This window comes from Mytilus galloprovincialis, chromosome 3 (genome assembly GCF_965363235.1).
Source record: "Mytilus galloprovincialis chromosome 3, xbMytGall1.hap1.1, whole genome shotgun sequence".
Lineage (NCBI taxonomy): Eukaryota > Metazoa > Mollusca > Bivalvia > Mytilida > Mytilidae > Mytilus > Mytilus galloprovincialis.
The window spans coordinates 4,230,744-4,242,243 of NC_134840.1; the positions used below are offsets into that span (position 1 = coordinate 4,230,744).

The 11,500-nt window shown below is 31.3% G+C and overlaps 1 long non-coding RNA gene across 1 annotated transcript; it reads left to right on the top strand.

The window, feature by feature from the left end:
* The first annotated feature begins 2,878 nt into the window (after nucleotides 1-2,878).
* Nucleotides 2,879-4,547, top strand: LOC143066977 (uncharacterized). Its single transcript, XR_012975821.1, has 2 exons — nucleotides 2,879-3,017; nucleotides 4,235-4,547. It is a non-coding gene; the product is annotated as an uncharacterized LOC143066977 (long non-coding RNA).
* Nucleotides 4,548-11,500: the final 6,953 nt, after the last annotated feature.

The following is an 11,500-nucleotide window of genomic DNA, read 5'->3' on the forward strand; positions in this document are numbered from 1 at the left end:
ATCTATGACAAACGATACTTAATTTTGAAATAATCAATTTCCCCCCACCTTAGTAGCAATATACTAACTTCATTTACTTGTGGGATATACATTTCCAACATCATTCGATATTCTAGAGCTTACAGCTACTACTGAGATTGTATTAAACGTCGCAATTGTCTGAGAAAAAAGTTGTTGAACCAGGTTTATGTCAAAAAACTTCTTGTCCCTTTTCTAAAAAATCAGAAGACATAAAGACCTTGTTGATAAATATTTCATATCAACTTCACAAATAGAACACGATTATCTTGGAGCATAGATTCTAGGTACTGACGTTGTTTGTCATCTTTGTGAGTAATATGAACTCCAGGAAAATTAGGGATGATCTCAGGTTTACTGGAAGGGAACGCAGATCGTGATGCATTACTGGCTCCAGTCGTGTCGCTCATGTGGGTACAAATTCGGTTATAAGTTTCATTCGGTAATGATGTCGAATGAAAAGAGAACGGGTATATCGAACATATTCTTTGACTTCTGTTACATAGATACAACCAACTCGTGATGGAGTCCGTAAAAATTTCGAAGGATTTTACTTCTTTCCCTTGTAAGATTATAAAGAGTTATGCTTGCTAGGCATTGTTTACAAAGAATGATAATAACAGAAATATTAACAACTGTAATGATGTCAACAAGAAATGAGAATAAGATTAGATTTAGACATTTTATAGTTATTAAGATTATAACACAATGTTCATTGCTGTATCCCTATTTTTGAGATTTTTATGCCCCACCTACGATAGTAGAGGGGCATTATGTTTTCTGGTCTGTGCCTCCGTTCGTCTGTCCGCTTCAGGTTAAAGTTTTTGGTCAAGGTAGTTTTTGAAGAAGTTGAAGTCCAATCAACTTGAAACTTAGTACACTTGTTCCCCATGATAAGATCTTTCTAATTTTAATGCCAAATTATAGTTTTGACCCCAATTTCATGGTCCACTGAACATAGAAAATGATAGTGCGAAGTTCAGGTTAAAGTTTTTGGTCAAGGTAGTTTTTGATGAAGTTAAAGTTACATCAACTTGAAACTTAGTACACTTGTTCCCCATGATAAGGACGCAACGTTAGATATTGCTACTACCACGAAAAATAGCGTTAAGTACATATTTGACGGGAAAATTTTTATAGACATGCTGAAATAAATATTTCAAATTATACATGGAAATAAAGATTGATTCTTAAATTTTCACATTATGATAGAGAGAGAATAAAAATATAATAGTCATAGGCTTAGGAAGACACAGATTATCCGAAAACGTTTACTTAGCGTTGTCCCATGTAACAAACTCGAAAGATAAAACTCGAAAAATTCGCGAAATGTTCACTCAACTATTCGAAATTTCGCATGAACATTCTATGACGTGATATATTTCAGTATTGGTTAACATGGCTGTCTCCATTTAAAATTTTCATACATATTTTCAAAAGAATATGATGTACGGAAATGTCCCTTTAGAAATTTAATTCGAAAACTTGAAACATTTCAGTTCAAAAATAAAATTTTGACAGATAATTCATTAAATTGTAAGGACAATCGTTTTGTACTTAGTGTTAGCTCCCAAAATTCGAATTGAAAAATAAATTAAGCTACATATTCAATTCAAAACAATAGATTTGCAATGTCTTGCAGAAATGTCCGAGTTAAACTTTCATGCCTTCACAAAACTTTTACGTCCAAAAAAACAGAGATTTGATTTCGTGAAGATTATTTTTCGGCTTTGATAACTATACCAATAAAAAGTACTTTTAATGTTGAAGTTGGTACACCAAATAGCATTAAGATTACAGGGTTATCTATAAAAAATACGGATTAATTAAAATGTTTTGCAAGTTTGTCCGTTATCATAATTTGACGTCGCAACAAGCGTAAAATGCTAGGGACGGCATGAACTGCATTCGCATGTTCCTTCCTCCACTAAATATAAATGTCCTGCTTTCAACAAAACGAAATGATGCACACATTACAAAAATTCACATCTATAAGACGGTCAAAAAGTAAGAAAACTTCAGTATCATAAGTATAAGCTATTGTATGTCACTGCTTGAATAAAATCATACTCGGGTTGAGAATATATGATGCAGCAATATTCCTCCAAAAACACATAATTACTAGCAGTAAAACTGAATATCCCATGTTTATTATAAAATCATATTGGATTATATTCTCACGGCATTTATACTTGTGTGTTATACTTTGCATTTACCCAAAAAGGAAAGCAGGAAGAATTAGATAAAGCGCGTTTCCAATTTAACGTTATTTTTCTGTTACACTGAATGGTAGCAATATCTGACGTTGCGTCATGATCTTTCTAATTTTAATGCCAAATTATAGTTTTGACCCCAATTTCACGGTCCACTGAACATAGAAAATGATAGTGCGAGTGGGGCATTCGTGTACTATGGACACATTCTTGTTACCTTATATGTCTCACAGTTTGTTTCATTCACACATCGATGTCAATATATTGGAATTTGATGCGAATGTCACACAAGTGAGAGGTTTAGTTTGCTTTAAAACCAGGTTTAATCAACCATTTTGTACATAAGAAATTGCCTGTTCCAGGTCAAGAATGTTACAGTTGTTGTCCATTCGTTTGGTGTGTTTGGGCTTTTTATTTTGCCTTTTGACACGGATTTGTATGGTAAAAAGGACTGGAATTGCTACTATAAGAATCTTTGCTTTTGATAAGGGACTTTCCGTTTCGATTTTCCTCGGAGTTTTATTTTTGTGAATTAACTATTTAAATAACAACGCAATTTCTTTGTTAGCAATGAGTTAACAAGTTTACGCTTTATCAACTTTATATCAGTGAATGTGAATAAGGTGATAAATGTTTTCAAATAACATCCGAGTTCATATTTAGTAATATATTTATATTATATAATGTTATCAACAACTGACATTTTTATTTGACTTAATTGAAGTGAAGGCTGTGCAAGGTACACTCGGGATAAAATATATTCAAAACATTTGATCGTAGAAAAAGGTATTTATAAATGCATATTTATTTTAACAGTAAATTGTAAGTTATGTTCAGTATTTTGGTCATGTATTATCCACTGCTGTAGATTCATTACTTCTACTCAGACTTTTCATTTGCAGTCAATTAATCGTCTGTTTAAAGAACAATACATGCACCGAATTCTCTGAAAAAAACTGTACTGAATCTATTGAACAAGACTGGTTAATTTAGTTACTAAAAAATCAAACGCTTTAGGATCAAAGTAATACGAAACAAGAAGACATTCTTATGTATTATACCTCATTGAAGAGAGGGAAAAGGATTGAACAATAGTAACAACAAATTATCATTTTGCTAAACATATTTTCTTTTTCTTTTTATGCCCCACCTACGATAGTAGAGGGGCATTATGTTTTCTGGTCTGTGCGTAGTCGTCCGTCCGTCTGTCTGTCTGTTCGTCCGTTCGTCCGTTCGTTCGTCCGTCTGTCCCGCTTCAGGTTAAAGTTTTTGGTCAAGGTAGTTTTTGATGAAGTTGAAGTCCAATCAACTTGAAACTTAGTATACATGTGCCCTATGATATGATCTTTCTAATTTAAATGCCAAATTATAGTTTTGACCCCAATTTTACGGTTCACTGAACATAGAAAATGATAGTGCAAATTTCAGGTTAAAGTTTTTGGTCAAGGTAGTTTTTGATAAAGTAGAAGTCCAATCAACTTGAAACTTAGTATACATGTTCCCTTTGATAAGATCATTCTAATTTTAATGCCAAATTAGAGAATTTATTCCAATTTCACGGTCCACTAAACATAGAAAATGATAGTGCGAGTGGGGCATCCGTGTACTGTGGACACATTCTTGTTTATTATGTATTAAATATACACGTTTCTTTAATTCGAAATGACTACACTTGCAAGTATATATATATATATATATATATATATATATATATATATATATATATATATATAAAAAGAATCCCGTTACACCAAAAGATAACAAGACATATTTATGGAAGCATAAAATTAAAATTTGCCTATCACTGACACTATGGAAGAAAATTTACAGAAAAATCAAATATTCACTAAAAGTAACGTTAAGCATATAAAACTTATTAAAAAACAAGAAGTCACCAATTCATCGAAGGGAAGGATCTTTATTACCATTGTTCTTTATTTATAGTCCCCAAGGTCAATATAGACATGCAGTTTGAATACCATTCTTTGCTCTTATCTTTCTAGTTTTATAATACAAATGGAAAAAGAGAAGATTTACTGTGTGTCGTGTCGGAAGAAAACAAACACAACGAATTTAGTACCTTACACAGATCCAAAGTCTAAGAAAAGGATGCTCAAAGGCACTTGTACTGTATGCAAGAAAGGAAAATCAATGTTTGTTTGACATTGACACAGTTTACTTTCAGTACACAATTATTTTTATAGGAGATTGTTCAGTATGATTTGTTTTTATTGTACATTATAACTATACATCTTATATACAACTAAATGTCGATATCACTAATAATAAACTAAAAATCTTATTATTACCTTAGAACTCCTGAATATGTTATATTAGCAGACTCGTTTTCTTAAATGTTAAAAGAACAAAAGCATAAAGCATAATAAAAAAAGTTTGGGTATGGAATAAGAATAAGAATAAGAATATTTTATTTCCAATTAAAGGGCCCTATAAAGAGCTTACTTCAGTATGTATGTAGGACATTAGCGTATGGAACCACGTACTTTAGCGTAGACCATCGCACTTTAGCGTGACCATCGTACTTTAGCGTCCCCATCGCACTTTAGAGTCCTACATGTATACTAAAGAAATTTATCCTGTTGAACTTACTTTAAATAAAACTAATACTAACAATGACCACTGCCCTTTCCTCGACCTTGATATATATATATATCATTAACGGAAAGCTAATACTAAAATTTATGATAAAAGAGATGATTTCTCATTTCCTATCGTTAATTATCCATTTTTAGATGGTGACGTTCCCTTGTCACCATCTTACGGTGTTTATATATCTCAACTTGTACGATTCGCTCGTGTATGTAACAATGTTTTAGATTTTAACGAGAGAAATTTATGTATTACTGAAAAATTATTACACCGGGGTTTTCGATATCGCAAACTAGTCAAAACATTTACTAAATTTTATCATCGGTATAAGGACACATTCGTAAATATAGCTCAACATGCAGACTTCTTATACGTTCAGGTATTTCACATCCATTATTTTATGGAAATATTCTTTGTAAACCACAAAAATGTCAGTATTAACCTCAGAAGCTTACAAAACCGTTAAATAGACTTATTTAGATGGGATATAGTTACGATACTGTTGTCAGGTCATTAAAGATTGCATATTTTGGCTTTAATATTGATTCACTTGTAGGGTCTTTGCATCGGAACTAAACACATTTATTATTTATAAACCAGTTGTTGGCATGACAAGGGTTATGTTCTTCTCATATATGTTATGATGGTATGATACTAAACCCCTCACGGGGAGGATTGTGCCTGATATTCATATGATGAAGACATAATTTTTCAATCAGTTTAATTGAAGTCTGGAGCTGACATGTCAGTTAACTGCTAGTAGTCTGATGTTATTTATGTATTATTGTCATTTTGTTATTTTCTTTGGTTACATCTTCTGACATCAGACTCGGACTTCTCTTGAACTGAATTTTAATGTGCGTATTGTTATGCGTTTACTTTTCTGCCTTGGCTAGAGGTATAGGGGCAGGGTTGAGATCTCACAAACATGTTTAACCCCGCCGCATTTTGGCGCCTGTCCCAAGTCAAGAGCCTCTGGCCTTTGTTAGTCTTGTATTATTTTAACTTTTAGTTTCTTGTGTACAATTTGGAGTTTAGTATGGTGTTCATTATCACTGAGCTGGTATATGTGTGTTTAGGGGCCAGCTGAAGGACGCCTCCGGGTGCGAGAATTTCTCGTTGCATTGAAGACCTGTTGGTGACCTTCTGCTGTTGTCTGCTCTATGGTCGGGTTGTTGTCTCTTTGGCACATTCCCCATTTCCATTCTCAATTTTATTTTAAACAACATTGTTTAATACTATTAAAAATCCTATAAAAGGCCAGGACATAATCAGATAATACAATTTACATCTTTAAAATATACCATTTAAAATCATATACCAAAATATGTATATGTGTGGCTAATTTGCATTTATTATTTTTGAACTTCTCCTTATCTCTAGATTTTTAGATAAATACTTTCCTAAACATTTATACACATTTAAATTTTCTTGTGTAAATAGCCATAGAAACTTTGAAAAATTGTCTAAAGATTGAAAATTATTACAATTTAGAGAAATTTCAGTAAAAAACTCATTTCTGTTATCAATAATATAGTAGACATTCAGTTACAAAGTGTATCTCATCTTCAACTTTATTTAAAGTACAGTATAAACATTTTCTCAGTGTCCTATTCACATAAAGTTTGGCATATCTATCAGTCTCAATCCTTAATGGATGAGCGCTTATTCTAATTTTACAGATTGATTGTCTTAATCTAAAATCTTTTAGATCCAAATATTTTTCAAAACAAAATAGAGTTTTAAAGGAAAAATAGGTAGTAAGTTTACCTTGATCTGATTGTAAAACTTTATTTCTATTTTCCTTCCAGAAATGGAGATAGTTTTTATATAGCTTATCTTTGATAAATTTTGTGAAAGAGTAGATACTGGTTTTTAAATTACATGTTTGTATGCCCAGCTTTTTTAAAATACAGTCTATACTTGAAACCATGTATTCACTTTATTATTGTGAAGTTCTTTACTACATAAATATGCATCATATAATAACATGTTCTTAGAATTATCGAGTCGATGATAATGTTTCAACATTGCTAATCTATACTATTAAACGAGAAGACCTCATTTTGGGTGTCGCTTCTCCTCCTTCCACAATAAATTAATCATCATGCCTCTGTGTCCTATAGGTAACATGTATAGTCGCATTTGTCATCCATTCTTATGATCATTCAGTTGGGGTTATTTTGGGATAAAAACGAAAAAGAATGCGTCCGGATATTTTCCCGTCATTGGACAAAACTTTAAGTCAGATTAGACTTCCGGTTTGTGTTTTTCTGTACTCTGAACATAAAAAGACTATGAATAAAGTATATAAATTTGCTTTCTGCTGTCATTTTGAGTTCTAGCATGTATCATCCTTGCTTAACGTGTTTCAGTTTGGGTTAATTTGGGAGGAAAATATGGTACCGAAAATATATATGCATGTTCATAGAGTACAGAAAAACAGAAGGTATAAAAATCGGTATTTGGAAAATAGGGGGAGGGCAAAAAAAGTGCCCAGTCCCTAAGTACCTTTGACTTTTGATATCTCTCCTGAAATTCTCCAGTCAGTATAATTTTTTTTACAATTTGCATACGCTCTATTTCCCCGCGATTTTGCGGGTGTGTTCTATTATAATATAAAAATACATTGGGTATCTCCCTAGTTCAGAAGTCACAGCAAGATTACTGGATTTCTTATTTACACCTAGAACATATTTCATAAATTTGATATGTGATTTTTCAGATGTATCATTTGAAAACAAATTTTCTAAAATATATTGATCATTTTTCTTACATGCAGCTGAGTTTACAGTAAACCTATCCCAGACTTCACATCCATAGGTTAAAATTGGTTTTACAGTATGGTCATATAAATGAAGTAAAGTTGATACACTAGGGTTTGACGATGACATACATTGTTGTAATTTAAAACATGATTTCATAGACTTTTTATACAGTTCATCTTTACATTGAAAAAAATTTCCACTGGGTATAAAAGTGGTGCCCAAATATTTATAATTATCTGTATATAAATCAATAAATGTCAAGAATTGAAAAAAATAAAAATACTGGGCAAAATAATCTACCATATTCACAATTTTTCTTTCATTTGTTTTAAAGAGAACGTTTGTTATCCTGCAATTAAGCTTTCGTTATGTTTAAGTAGGTGTGCATAAACTATTTGATTTTGTGCTTGTTCTGTGCTCATAGGAAATTTAGTTTTGGAAGAAGTTATCAATATTAAAAGAGAAGATGTGGTGTGATTGTCAATGAGACAACTCCACAACAGACCAAAATGACACATAAATAGTAACTATAGGTCACTGTACGGCCTTCAATAGAGAGCAAAGCTCATACCGCATAGTCAGCTTTAAAAGTCTCCGAAATAACAAATGTCAAACAATTCAAATGAGAAAACTAACGCCCTAATGCATGTATGTACACAAAAAAATTATATTCAAGTTGATATTCAAACTTACAATTCGAAGTCAAACTGACAATACCATGGAAAAATACGATATTGCAACCAAAAGACAAACCCTACCGCAAAAGGAAAAAACGGGAGGATTCCAGGTGCTCTGAAAGGGTAAGCAGATCCTGCTTCATATGTTGCACCAGTCGTGTTGCTCACGTAGGTACAAATTTGGTAGTAGGATTGATTCGGAGATGTCAATTTTGAGATAAAGATCGAGGGCTGGATTGTAGTTACGACAATTGGAACATAACCGAAGTCATCTGTAAAACAAATATTACATAAAGGTCCAGTAACTAGTGATGGATTCGGTATCATTTTGGGAGGATATTACTTCAACTTTACTTCTTGGGACCCTTAATTTGTTGCTTCATTGTAGGCAGCAACCCTCTCACAGAGTAGAATTCTTGAATTTATCACACTCTTTAAAATTTGCAGTTTGAGATCTCTTTAGTGATTATAATTTGGTCATCTGTTCAGAAATAGCCATGATCTTATTTTGCCCGTATCTAAGAGTACAAAATTAATTATAGGAAATCATAAGCTATTAAAGTATGAAAGACATAGCCTAGTTTGGTACAACTCTTTCCAAATTGTTCAGGATCAGATGCCACGGTTTTAAATGATTTAATAAAAGTGGGTTGACATATTGGTTAGGTTAGTTAAACGATCTTATGTTCGGGATCCGATGCATTGTTGCTTTATATATATATATATATATGTATATATATATATATATATATATATATATATATCTGTGTGTGTCTCAAAATAGGATATCTAGATTTCCGTTGAAAAAAGATAGTTTGTTTGTTAGGGCTATATTTTTTCAATGAAACCTACCACTTGAAGAAATTTAAATGTGTAGCCAAAACGTACGCCCACCATCAGCATGCAGCTCTGATTAGCATGGGTGTTTGAGATGTCCATATCTCTTGACAACCTTTTGGACATGATTATCTCTAGTAATAATAAACATCATTTTTGTTTTTCGTTTATTTATTATACATAAGTCAGGTCGTTAATTTTCTAGTTTGAATTGTTTAACATTTGTCATTACGGGGCATTTTAAAGCCGACTATACCGTATGGGTTTTGTTGGAGAATGTACTGATGACCTATATATATTTGTTAACTTCTATGTCATTGTGTATCTTGTTAATTGTTTTCTCATTGACAATCATACAACATCTTTATTTCAATATAAACCACCATATTAAAGAAACACGGCAAACAGAAAAATAAGTACCATATATGTAGCAAATAGCTCCGTGAAATAGATAATTAGCAAACGGCCAAAAAAAAAAAGAAGAAGCAAATTGAACACACCGAAAGTTTTGATAGTAATGCTGTAATCTAATTCATGGTTATATTATCCCTAGTAAAAATACATGGAATCTCTCCGAATTGGGTTGCATTTTATTATATGAGATTCAAATTGAAGATTTACCCATTTTTCACAAAATGGTATGATCAACTGCATGATCATATGGAGAGAGCAATTATTTACCAATTAAAATATTTATGTTCCCAGTGTTAAACGACATAGTAAAAATTAACTTAGTTTTTAAATTGAAATTTTTATCAAGTCAATTTTGATATTAAAATTTGAAAAATTTTACTGAAACTCGAAATTGAAATTTTCCAAACGGAAAAAAAAATCTACAATGAAATTTTTACTTTAATCTTCTTCCAAGTAAGGAACCGAATTCATATTGAAATGTTATATAGTGTGGCCGAAACGAGCTGGGGAGGTAGTGTGGCCTATATGGCAAGCCAAAGTGAACAAAAAGAGCTATTTTTTATATTAAGAAATAAATTTCTAATATAAAAAAGGAATTGTTTTTCTCCTTTAAAAATTCATTTTCTAATATTAAAAATTTATTTTTTAATATTAAAAAATATATTTTCTGATATCCAATAATCATGATTTTCTAATATTAAAAAAAAATGATTTTCTAATCTTATGAAAATGATTTTCTAATATTAAAAAATGATTTTTTTAATATTAATAAAAACTATTTTCAATATAAAAAAATACCATAATTTTTATATTGTTAATATTGGAAACTGATTTTTGGTGGAAGAAGACTTCAAGTCTTCTGAAGGCCAATGGTGCCGACTTTAAAATCTTTGAATTCTCCGTATGCCGCATTCGTTTCTGTGTATTACAATTTCATAACAACTTCTGATTCCTGACACCGATTTTTACACATGATTAAGCATCTGAATCATCTAATTTGTAAATTAGGATTGAAAAACAATCACTATCGTATTAAGGGACAACTCGCCCTGTTTACATGTTCGCCCCTTGAAGTTACGAATTTGCAGACAAGAAGATTTTGTTTTTAATAAATAGAAAGGATCTATTTCTCATTAAATTGTTGTCTTTATTCATTGTTTTCCTTTGTCATGTGAATTAGATGCCTTTCTACTTCAAATGGTTTGAATCTATTTATAAAATTATTCAAGACTCAGTTGACAAGAGCAGTACGTTGCTGTTGGGAGAATTTTGATTAAACTCTAAATGCTCATAGAAGAAGAAATATAATCTAAACTGAATGTACCTCCTTCTGAATAATTTATTGCAATATAATTTAAATTGCTTTTGACAAGAGAAATCTGACTTTTGTCAGAAATATTTGTTTCACATGTGCAAAGGTAATCACGTGTGGCGGCCATATTGGTTTGTTTACAAATATGTGAAGAAGCCTCTAGAACCATGACCTAAACATAAATAGTCTTCCGAAAACGTTGATGCAATACTATTTTATCAATCATGATTATTTTCATAAATTTAAATTTGATTATTTAAAAAAATAAAATTATAACAATTACGATTTTAGATTAGAGATTGTACACAGACATGCTTTGATCTATTTATAGCCAAATTAGGTTACCTGTGTGAAAATGTAAATAATGCTTTGAATGGATATTAATTTGTTTACTAAACAAGTAAAGACAAACTATGGATGGAAGATAATAATTCACATAAATATTTCAGGACATTTGATTTTGATTTAGTTTAATAAATATAGGATTTAAAAACTGCAAGTGCAAACAAACTCTTCTCCTTCTTCTTCTTTTTTTGGCTTAAAACTTTACACACTTCTTTGTTATATTAATCTAAACATCTGTATACTTTTTGGTGATGATTAAAAAAAAAATGTTCAGTTATTTAGTATTTTGTTAAAAAGGGGGGGGGT